General features: G+C 35.8%; 1 long non-coding RNA gene across 1 annotated transcript; it reads left to right on the plus strand.

Moving 5' to 3' along the window:
• The first annotated feature begins 9,857 nt into the window (after positions 1-9,857).
• Positions 9,858-11,476, plus strand: LOC122140662. The gene is made up of 2 exons (XR_006157258.1): positions 9,858-9,932; positions 10,495-11,476. It is a non-coding gene; the product is annotated as an uncharacterized LOC122140662 (long non-coding RNA).
• The last annotated feature ends 573 nt before the right edge of the window (positions 11,477-12,049 follow it).

Genomic DNA, 12,049 nt, shown 5'->3' on the forward strand with positions numbered 1-12,049 from the left:
GACTTTTATTTTAAAGTGCAGTCTTTTGTGCGGATGCTGTCATTGATTTTTTTTTTAAGTTTTATTTTGAGTGTTGGGCAAGCAATAGCAAAAGCTTAACAAAAATTGACAAAATGCATAATTTGGTTTTTTGATGTTTTTTGAAAAAACTTAACCACTCCATTTATATGTTTGTCAAACTTTAAGCCATCAATCTGGAAACCTAAACATTTTACATTTGTACATTTAAGGCAGTAATTTTTTTTTTTAGAGTGTTTGACTAAATTAAAATCTGTTTTGAATGTTCCCTTAATTGTTTTGATCATACTGAATTTAGTTTATAGAGGTGTATTCCAGTTTAGAAAAAAAATATACTTCATACATAGCAGGGAATACATAGACAATGATTTCAAATTAATCATGTAATTAAGAGCAGAAGATGTAAAGGCACCTGTTGTATCCATTAGCAGAGTCATCTTTTTCTTCTGATCTTGAGTCGACAGAAAACCAGAAAACCCAGGATCTCACCCACTGAAAATCACTTGCATTAAAACTTCAGTTGTCTATATTTTATAATTGTCATTTGTCATCTTGGCTTAACTCCTTCGGTTCCAAGGTCAGTGAATTTGCGCTGGGGCTTTGGGAAGGTTAAGACCTTAAGCGTAGCTTTTGTGGCACACCACGGCTTGCCAACAATAGCAGCGCCACAGGGTTGTGACGGTGTTCAGCTTGTGGAGTTTTCCATAGGACCCCATATGTGGTTCGACATAACTCGTAGTGACCGACAGATTGGGAACGTCTCGGTTACGTATGTAACCCTCGTTCCCTGATGGAGGGAACGGAGACGTTATGTCCCCATGCCACAACCTTGAACCATTCGCTGTTGCTGGGACACGTTCACGGCTCCTCAGCGTAAAACCTAGTGAGTGGATGCACCTGCCGCCTATTTATACCCGTGGGCACGGGGAGTGGCTCAGGTATGTTAAATCCACTAGCCAATTTTCATTGGTGTTTTCTCTTAAACTTAGAAATGATTGGCCTCCCAAGTGAGACCCCATATGTCGTTCGATAATAACGTCTCCGTTCCCTCCATCAGGGAACGAGGGTTACTTGTGTAACCGAGACGTTCTGTTCATAACAGTAGACCTTCTGGTGAAGAAGTGACAGGTAATAAAAAGAAGGGGGAGACAGAGATATTGGGGAAAATTAAGAAAAGGAGGGGAGACAGAGATATTGGGGAAAAGAGGAGAACCTTTAATTATTTCCCATGGCCCCAGACTAAGTATTTAGACCTTTTTATGTGATGTCCATACAAATAATAGGGTTGACTGGTTTAGACAGAGATATTGGGGAAAATTAAGAAAAGGAAAAAGAAATGGTTGTGGATGCAGCACCTTTTGGGTACAACAGCTTGTCACTGGAACAGGACCCTTCACCCTTATAAAATGACATCTTTGTTCTTTTTTAGTTATGATTGTTAGTTATTTTTAATTAGTTTTAATTTAGGTAAATTTTTTTATGATTCCTGTATTTATAATACATTATAAGAGTATTCTTATGGCATTATAATGAATGAGTGATGCATTATAAAAAACCTTATAATATGTTGTATCATCTCATAAATAATCATAAGAACAGTTTTAATGTATTATAATATTTACTTATTTGTGGTTATAGCTTTTAAGAGTATGATGATTTATAACACAATGAAGATGTTGCATCAACTTTTACAATGGATAATACTTTTCATAGTTATAATGTATTATAAGTCTCATATCTTGCCATTTTTTCTGATGCTACTTATAGCGGTCAAAGTCCACTTATAAGTAGTAATAATAATATTAATAATAACTTTTTTTTTTTTCTCTCAAACAGCCATAAGATCAGATATCAGATCAGTTGAATGTGTAATATGACACATTTGCTTTGAACTATTTTTATTGTAACATAAGTTTGATTATTTTGATGTTACCCTTTAGACAGCTGTTGATAAGTTACTCTGTAACTACATGTCAACTAGCGGTCATTAGAGTATTAGTATGTCTGCTACTGTAAATATATGCTAACACTTTATTTTGAAGGGCAACCAACAGATAAACTGACTATAATTGTCTTTGTATGTCAACTTATTCTAACATACTAGATTCTACTATTCTTGAGCATACTAATACTCTAATGATAGTTAGTTGGCATGTAGTTGCAAAGTTGCTTATAGTCGATTGATTAAGGGGACCATGAAAATAAAATCTAACCATATAAAACATTATTTTTTTTTTCAGTTGGAGTATTAAGCTCACATCAATTAATTAACATTAGCTCCACAGGAAACACTCAAATAACACTCAGCATCTAACCACTCACAAGCTGTAGTAACATACTGTGCAGATCTTAAATAAACAATGTCAAGATATGATACAGTCCATTATACTGTAAATGAAGTAGATGTAATATGGTGTTCATTTTGTGTTATAAATAATCATACTCTTAAACTTATAACCGGAAATACATAAGTATTATGATGTATTATAATTGTTGTTATGATTATTCATGAGTTGATATAACATATTATAAGGTTTGTTATAATGCATTATGCATTCATTATAATGCCTTATGAATACCCTTATAATGCATTATAAATACGGCTTCATAGAAAGTGTTACCAAAAAGTAATATATAAATAAAACTAATAGGTACAAATATGCTCCTATTAGGGAGTATTAAAGGGTGGTAAATATGTGTTTTTTAGTGTTGTTATAGAGTGTAGCTGTTGTACCCCAAAAGGTGCGATTTATGCCCCTTTTTTTTCTATGTGGTCTGGATGAGTGTGAGATTTCCCAGCCTGAAATTGCGTCACATAACAACAACATTGCCCTCATAACAGCATTAACAACACCACAAACCACACTTTACATATAACAAACAAAAACATACAAAAAGACATACCTGTAAAATGACTTAAATCACCCTTGTAGTGGTTGTTTTGCTGCAGGCATAAGTGACCTAAATAAAATGCCAAATAAAATCAGGCTCAAAAAAACGGGTCATCAGTTATTTTACACCCAAACGTAATGACGTCATGATATCAAGTTTATCGACTTGGACCAGGATGAAAATACACATTCAAATATATAAAGTCAGTAATCATAACTTCAGTCAGTTAAAACATCATATATATAAAGTCAGTAATCATTACTTCAGTCAGTTAAAACATCATCATCAGTTTCTTACAGTTAAATTGTGCAACTAAAGCACCCCTTGAAGATATAAAGTAACTAAATGAGCTTTCATTTAGTTTTCATGCAGTTTATTTATTGTACCCAAAAGGTGCAATTTTGACCCCTTTTTTCCTGTATATAGCCTATGCAGTCAACCCTATTATTTGTATGGTCATCACATAAAAAGGTCTAAATCCTTAGTCTGGGGCCATGGGAAATAATTAAAGGTTCTCTCTTGCACTGCACCTTTACTTCCCTTTTCCTTTTCTTACTTTTCCCCAATATCTCTGTCTCCCCCTTCTTTTTATTACCTGTCACTTCTTCACCAGAAGGTCTACTGTTATGAACAGAACTGTATCCACCTTGTTGAAAACAACCATTTAATTTCAATTTGTTAGCACAGAATGTTATTTATCTTAAATCTAAAAAATCTTAAACTGATTCAAATTAGTAATCAATATTGATTTTTTTTATTTTTTTGAATATTTTTTTTATGTTTCCCCTGACATGCTCTACACACTCGGTTTGGATTAGTTGTGATGTTTGTTTGTGATTTGTGGTCATATTATCACCCAGACCCTGATGCTTTTAGAAAGTAACGCGACATACAGCAAAGTATGGTGACCCATACTCAGAATTCGTGCTCTGTATTTAACCCATCCAACGTGCACACACACAGCAGTGCACACACACAGCAGTGAACACACACACACACACACACACACACACACACACACACACACACACACACACACACACACACAAACCATGAACACACACCCGGAGCAGTGGGCAGCCATTTGTGCAGCGGCGCCTGGGGAGCAGTTGGGGGTTTGGTGCCTTGCTCAAGGGCACCTCAGTCATGGATTGCCGGCCCGAGACTCGAACCCACAACCTTAGGGTTAGGAGTCAAACTCTCTAACCACTAGGCCATGACTTGCCCTTTTACTCTAATTACCGGCGGTGCATACCGGCCCACTTCAAGCACTGATATTAATAAAAAATAACATAAAATAAAAACATGGCATCAGGCCAAATCAGCCGCCAGGCCACCAGGAATTCTTCCGGTGCCCCCTATGGCCTCAACACAGAGTTGCAATGTGTACTTCACACTGTGGGTCACTTATGCTTACAGCAAAACAACCACTAAAAGAAGAAGAAGTTTTATTTATATAACGCCTTCCCATAGCTCAAGGTCACTTTAACATAGTGCTATACGAGACATTTACACACCCACATACACAGTTCAGACACATATATGGCCACATATAGCCATATTATCCAAAATACATGTTAAAAAGATACATTTTTAACTGAGTCTTAAAGGTTGACAGAAGCTATATTTTACGAAGTCTAAGGGGTAGCGAATTACATAATTTAGGAGCATTATCACTAAATGACCTGTGTTTTATAACTAAATGACCTAACGAGGTGTGGAGCCGAAAAAGAGATATGGAAGGAAGTCTTAGGGAAGGGAAAGGAGAATAAGAGAACAATAGGTCAGACAGATATGGAGGTGCAAGAGCATTTAATGCTTTAAATGTTAGAAGCAATATCTTAAAGTGGATACGTGATGCCACAGGTAACCAGTGAAGATCATGTAATACAGGAGTAATGTGAACAGAACACCTGGTGGAGGTGAGAACTGTTGCTGCAGAGTTTTGAACATACTGTAACCTTGCAATATGTTTTTTTAGACTGACCATGAAATAGAGCATTACAATAATCTAGACGTGAAGTGATTAATGCATGAATTAAGGTTCCAGTATCAGCTAGAGGTAGAGAAGATCGAAGACGTTCAATATTACAAAGATGGAAAAAAAAGTTTTAACAAAAGAAATGTGAGAGGCAAAGATAGAGATGAGTCAAATAAGACACCAAGATTACGGACAGATGAAGAAGGCTTAACATGAACCCTGTCAATTTCAAAGGACAGGTCCATCCTTTTGACTGATGTAAGCGAGCCAATTATTAGAATTTCCATTTTGTTATTTAGTTTTAGGAAATTCAAAGACATCCATTGCTTGATATACCTGATGCATGCAGTAAGTGAATCAGGCAATGATGGCCAATCACAGCTGGTGGTTAGGCAAATTTGAGTTTCATCAGCATAGCAATGAAACTTAAGTCTATGCATGCAAATGATGTCACCAAGTGGATATATTATATATATATATAAAAATGATAACAGAAGTGGGCCAAGAACTGAACCTTGAGGAACACCCTGTGAGACTGGAGCTGTTACGGAGCCAACAGAACAGGAAACGTGCAGATCCAAATGCAATGCTTTATTAGACCACATGATAAGACAGGACAAGATCAGACACCTGCAAACAGGAACAGAGGATACAAGACGGAGAGTGATGCATAGGCGGGCATGGATCTGCGATCTGCGAACAATTTATAATTGGTCCAAATGCACGTTAATCCAATAGGGTCATCCATATACAGGCGATGATCCTAGAGAGGTAAAACTAAGACAGGCAGAAGGTCGAGGCACGGGATGAAACTAGAATGATTAAACTAAAGCTTAGACAAGAGATAACAAGAATAGTAGAATTAAGACTAGGAACTTAGAACTAAGGCATGAACTAGAATGATAGAACTAAAGCTAAGAAACAGAATGAAACCCAGAAAGGTAAACGGCTCTGCAAAGTAGCTAATGCTCTCAAGTGCTAAACGCTAAAAACACTCATCCCAGATGAGCAAGAGAGCAAACCTTTTGTAGAGCATGTGAATTGGCCTCAGATGTGCATGTAATCAGTGAGATGCATTGTGGGAACTGTAGTCCAGGGTGATCTGTGACAGTCTGTGTGGTGCAAGAGTCAATGTAAAGCACAGGCAAATTCTGGTGGTGATCGAACAGAAGACTACAAACCAGGTTCATTACAGGAGCAGTGGCAGATTTATAAAGGGTGATTTATGTCATTTTACAGCCTGCAGTAAAGACAAGAAAGATTTACACCAGCCAGCATTGTGTCCGAGCATTTATTGCAGGGAGGATCAGACAAAGATCGAGTCTGTCATAGGTGTCTTATCGGACCTTGGTGGTGTTTGTCCAAGTCACATCGTAGAGAGGGGGAGAAAGACCACATCCGTCACACATGCGCATAACAATCTGTTGACTGTGTAAAAGGAAAGAAACCCAGCAGTAATGTTAATGAAGTATAATGTTAATGTTTGATAGTCAATTTAGCTTTTCACACATTCTTTGCCTTTTCTTGTAAACACAGAGGAAGTCTGTTAAGTGTTAAGACTCAGTCCTTGCTGCCTGTGCATCTCAGAAAGCTGTAGTCTCTGATCTATGACAGCATGAACCACCTTTATATCCTTTTATTGGCCCTTTGGTCAGCTTTCAGTTAGTGGATTTTATTTGTTTGCTTCAGATTTTGTTTATGTACTATATGTATGGAGCGGACAGGATTCAGTGTGATTTGTTATTTTTGTTCAGACCTGTCTGATGCGTGGGGCGCAGATGAACATACAACACAAGGTGCATCATTTAATATTACACTTTTCAGTTCAGTTCAGTTCAAGTTTATTTGAATAGTGCTTTTCACGATATAAATCGTTGCATAGCAGCTTTACAGAAAATTAACGTTTCTTCATTATATTTAGTAGTAGCTTATCAGTGGTCTTTTTGTCAAGCTGTGGCCTAATGGTTAGGGAGCCGGGCTAGTTACCAGAAGGTTGCTGGTTTGAGTCTTGGTGCTGGCAGGAGTTGTAGGTGGGAGGGAGTTAATGAACAGCGCTCTCTTCCACCCTCAATACCCATGGCTGAAGTGAGCAAGGCACTGAACCCCCAGTTACTCCCCGGGCACTGGATATATAGCTGCCCTCTGCTCTGGGTGTGTGTCCACTTCTCACTGCTGTGTATGTGCACTTGGATGGGTTAAATGCAGAGGACCAATTCCGAGTATGGGTAACAATACTTGGCAAATGTCATGACCTTTTTTTCACTTTCACTAAGATATTTGAATGTATCTGATATTGTGATAACTGCAGTATTGATATACTGGTACCAGCTGCGCATTCTCTCCAACAGTGAGTTCACAAACACAGCAGTCCTATGTGTCTGCGGCTCCTGTCACTGACTTTTATTTGAAAGTGCAGTTGTATTATGAAGATGCTGTTCTGAAGGCTACAGGAAGGTTTTGATCACCATGGTGCTTCAGTCTGGACCTATAGGGACGGATAGCATTCTTAAATGTCCGGATCTAAGTGGTTTCGCTGCTTTGTGTGGATGCAACAACTCAGTGAGATAAACTGGTGCAAGATTATGTGACGATTAACCAAAATTAGGATTTTATATTTTTTTTTTACAGACAGCCACTGCTGATATATCAAAACAAGGAAGATGTGCTGAAATTCAAGCTTGCTGTTCAAAAGCTTGGCTGCTTTTTTTTTTGGACACATTTGCAATTTATCCTATAGTAGAGTGAATTGCAATAGTCTAAACACATTTTTTATATGTTTTACTATGGCCAGACGTTGAAGATGGAAAAAACTTTACCATTCCATTTATCTGCTTGCCAAACTTTAAGCCATCAATCTGAAAACCTAAACTTTTTACATTTTTACATTTAAAACAGCAGTTTTTTTAGAGTGTATGGCTAAATTAAAATATTATGTTCCCTTAGTTGCTTTGATAATACTGAGTTTAGTTTACAGAAGAGTATTACAGTTTACAAAATATATATATACTATATACATAGCAGGGAATACATAGACATAATGACTTCAAATTAATCATGTAATTAAGAGCAGATGATGTAAAGGCACCTGTTGTATCCATTAGCAGAGTCATCTTTTTCTTCTGATCTTGAGTCGACAGAAAAATGGAAACACCCAGGATCTCACCCACTGAAAATCACTTGCATTAAAACGTCAGTTGTCTATATTTTATAATTGTCATTTTTCATCTTTGCTTTATCTAGATCCATGGCAAATGATCCAGAGTTATCCAGAAGATAATTACCAAAAACCAAGAGTAAGTTTTATTCATTTATTTTGGAATATAATGTTTTAATAATTATTGTATATTGCAGCTGATGATTCTATAGTATAAAAAATATACTGTAAAGAAAATATTATAAAGGAAATATAATATGTCTGTATTCTCTTAGTCCTGGTTTAATATGTCTGTATTCTCATAAATTTCGGGCCCCGCACAACAATAAAAAAAAAAAGCGGCATCGGAAAAAAAAACTTTGCATCACAACCAGCCTTGTGCCATAGGAAATTGCCCTTTTTGTGCCTTGATGGATTTGAAGATCTAGATTTGGAAATTATTGGGAGTACTGAGTTTGATGAATATGACACCAGTAAGTAAGATCCAATTTGATTTTCTGCCTTCTTATTAAAAGATTCTTTAAATTAAGTCTGGGTGATAAAACCATAACAATAATTAAAATTTCCTCTTGATAGAATAACACGTTTGATATAATGCTTATGTGCCAAAGCAGAATGAAACAGCGTTAATGGCGTCACATGCACTAATTATCAGTTTATCAGACGTTTACTCGCTGATCCACAAGCAGCTCTGAGATCCAGTGAGAAGTGCTTGAATTCAGAGAAGAACACAAATGTCTCAGTGATTTAGTTTTAAGCCAGACGATACAGATTTGAAACAATATTACCCATTAGAACATGCAGAAACATTTTAATAATATAATAAAACATCACATAATACAAAAGAAAAGATCTGTTTCTTCCATTTGACCACAACTTCATTTTTAATATCTGGCTGAGATGCAAATGATGTCTTACACAGCCACTAGATTGTGCTGCTGTGTTGTCAGAAGCAATACATTCGTGAAATAAACATAATTTGACAACTAAGCATTTTGCAGTTTGTTTAGGTAATTGTTTTTTAGGCCATTTCAAAATTCTCAGGCTGGAAAATACAGAGATGTATAAATGCAGAACTATCATGTTAGTAAACCAAAACTCTAGAATTAATTGAAAAATTTAATCCTAATCTTCCTATTGATACATGGTTATTGATTATTAAAGTTTTTATACTGTCATAAATATTTGTAATACAATATACAGTCCGTGTTAACATTGATGAATGTTGATTTGCTGTATTTCAGATGTCCCAGGGCCCAACATCACAGTGTACCGACAGACAGAGGACAGAGAGCATGTGATCGTGCTGTGCAAGTTTGGAATGACACACGGATGGCAGTCTATTGAGCTGTCTGTGGAGAGTGAACTGTACTACATAGAGCAATGCACTCTTTATTATTCAGAAATGTGTGTGTTTCTGGTCACTGTGCGTCCACCTGCTTCCTTCACCTGTGTTCATGGGAACCTGCGCAGCCAGACCTACAATTACAGTGTGTCAGGTAAACACATCTCTGCAAGAACATTTAGATGTTACTTCTGTCTAAATCATACAATATTGCTAAATATTTGCATTTTCCTATTTTGAAACATTTTTATCTCTCTCTCTTTCACCCTCATTTGATGTCTAGGATGCTTAATTAGCCATTTATAAATAGACACTAATAATACAGCTGATCACTGGAGTGTCTGTATGAGACTATATTTCAGTGCATACAAACTTAACCATATTTTAACTATCATTGCACTTCCTTGCAGTCTCAGATCATCCTGAAGAAGGAGCATCTTTATTATACATCTGCTTTTTCCTCCTTCCTTGCTTCATTGCTGTTGGTCTCTTCATCATGACTGCAGCAGTGATTGTGATCAACATCAGGAGCAAAACTGAAGGTGATTTATAGCAGCGATGAATGTTATGAAAGGTCTGACCAAAACCTAAAACTGAAAATAAATGGACAGAAAATGCTTCGTAAGGTATTTAAATTAATTATTGGCTCAGTCATCCTTAACTCTGGCTGCTAAAGATGCCTTTCAATGAAGAAGCTCAAAGAGTAACATGTAGGCTTTTCTGAGGTGTGGATAATTGTATTTAATTGTATAAACTTTTTAAATGAAACAAAAGGTTTCTCTTCCTCACTCTTACTGCTGATGACTGCTGTGGCACATTACACAGGTGCTCAGCATATAGTAAATAGTTTTCTGTGTGTGTCTACTTAAAAATCTTACTCCAGGTATTAATGTGAAATGCATCTTGACATAATATGCTAATGGAGACAATTTATAGCAGTTAAACATATTCTGATCATATTTGTGCTTGATGTGATGATAATCTGATGAGGTTTGGTTTGGTTTGTCCTGACTGATGAGTTTGGGGTCAGGATTAGATTGAGCTTCAGTAGTTTAACAGCACACAGAAACTAACACTGAACTCTTTATACACGTTTGTTAACAGACACCGACTCCACAGCAGTTACCGACAATGACTATGTGTAAGCATGAAAAATCTGAAGAAAACAGAACAGGCCTGAAGAAAAGAAAATATATAAAAAAATATAAAAAAGTAAATATAAATGAAAAATATATTCATTATAACCTATAACTAGAGGTGTACATAAGTGGTACGCAGCGACCAAAATAAAAAATGGGCTGTATAAATTCAGACCACTCATGGTTGACAGCTGTTAATGCACAATTACCATTTTAGATCGACAAACTGTAGTACTGTACACTGCAAAAAAAATTATTTTCTTAGTTTGATTTTTTTGTCTTGTTTCCAGCCAAAATATTGAAGCAAAAACTCGCTCAATGTGTAAATTTTTAGATATTTAGAAAAGCATTTTATGCAGTTTCTATTCGAAATGAAAGCATAAATCTAGACTATGCAATCCCATTTTCAAAGCACAATGCAAAACAGTGATAATTCATTCACTGATTCCTCAATCGGCTCCACTAAACCAGAAAATATACTTACCTGCCGGTAACATGGCAAAATAAAGGCTTGCTGATTTTAAGTATGAAAATGCTGAAAATTTATATTAAAAAAGTAAATATTTGCATTTTATTTTAAGTTTACTAAAAAATAATTGTATCTTTGTTTAATACTCAGTTTTTATTTTAAAATATTTAGTATTTCAGTAAATATAATATCACACTTTATTTTGTTTATTTTATTTTTAAATAACTAAATAAAGTGCAATAGCATTATTGTCACTGTTATTAATGTATTTTTTATATAGTTATATTTTAATGGGTCAGGACAGTGTGAGGACTAAACCAAGTCTAAAGGTGCTCTTATGAGAACCAGGCTAAAAAACTTATGTGCACCCCTGCTTATAACCATAACCTTTTGCATTTTTATTTCATTAGTTTTGTTGTTGTTGTTGCTTATGCTGTAACGTTCCTTATAAATATGTATCTCTGGATGAAAAAAAATATATATAAAATGTTATATGTTATATAAAAATAAATGATTCTATTACTGCTCAATTTTTACTTTACTGCTGAAGCTTTGGTTTCTGTTTAAATATTAAGGGGGAGAAGCTGTGGTATGGTATATTTCAAAAATGTTTTGTATATGAAAATAAAAGCAATTACTTGCATGAGTTAATGTGATCTGCTTCTTTGTTCTTATTTTTAAATACATAACAAGGTAACGAGATCTTGCTTCCCCAGCGCGCACACACCTCTTTCTCTGTGTCTGCTCTGGTCAGCGAGAGGCTGAGAGGAGCAGACTTTCAGTTAAAACAGATATTATGTTGCTTCTCTAATTTTACATGTAAACATAGCCGAGATCATGGCATAGGAATGGTTTTTGATTTATTTTATCTTACTGTATGTGTATTTGATTTCATCAGACGATAGCTCAATTACAAATCAGGATTTTATTCACCACTCAAGCCATCCCAAGAGTATATGTCTTCCTCCTTTCAGATCAATCCAATTGGAGTAATATAAAAATAGTCTCTGATCTTTCTAAGCTGTTTAATGGCAGTCAGCGGGTGTCGCAG

The sequence above is a fragment of the Cyprinus carpio genome, chromosome B19, assembly GCF_018340385.1.
Source record: "Cyprinus carpio isolate SPL01 chromosome B19, ASM1834038v1, whole genome shotgun sequence".
Classification (NCBI taxonomy): domain Eukaryota; kingdom Metazoa; phylum Chordata; class Actinopteri; order Cypriniformes; family Cyprinidae; genus Cyprinus; species Cyprinus carpio.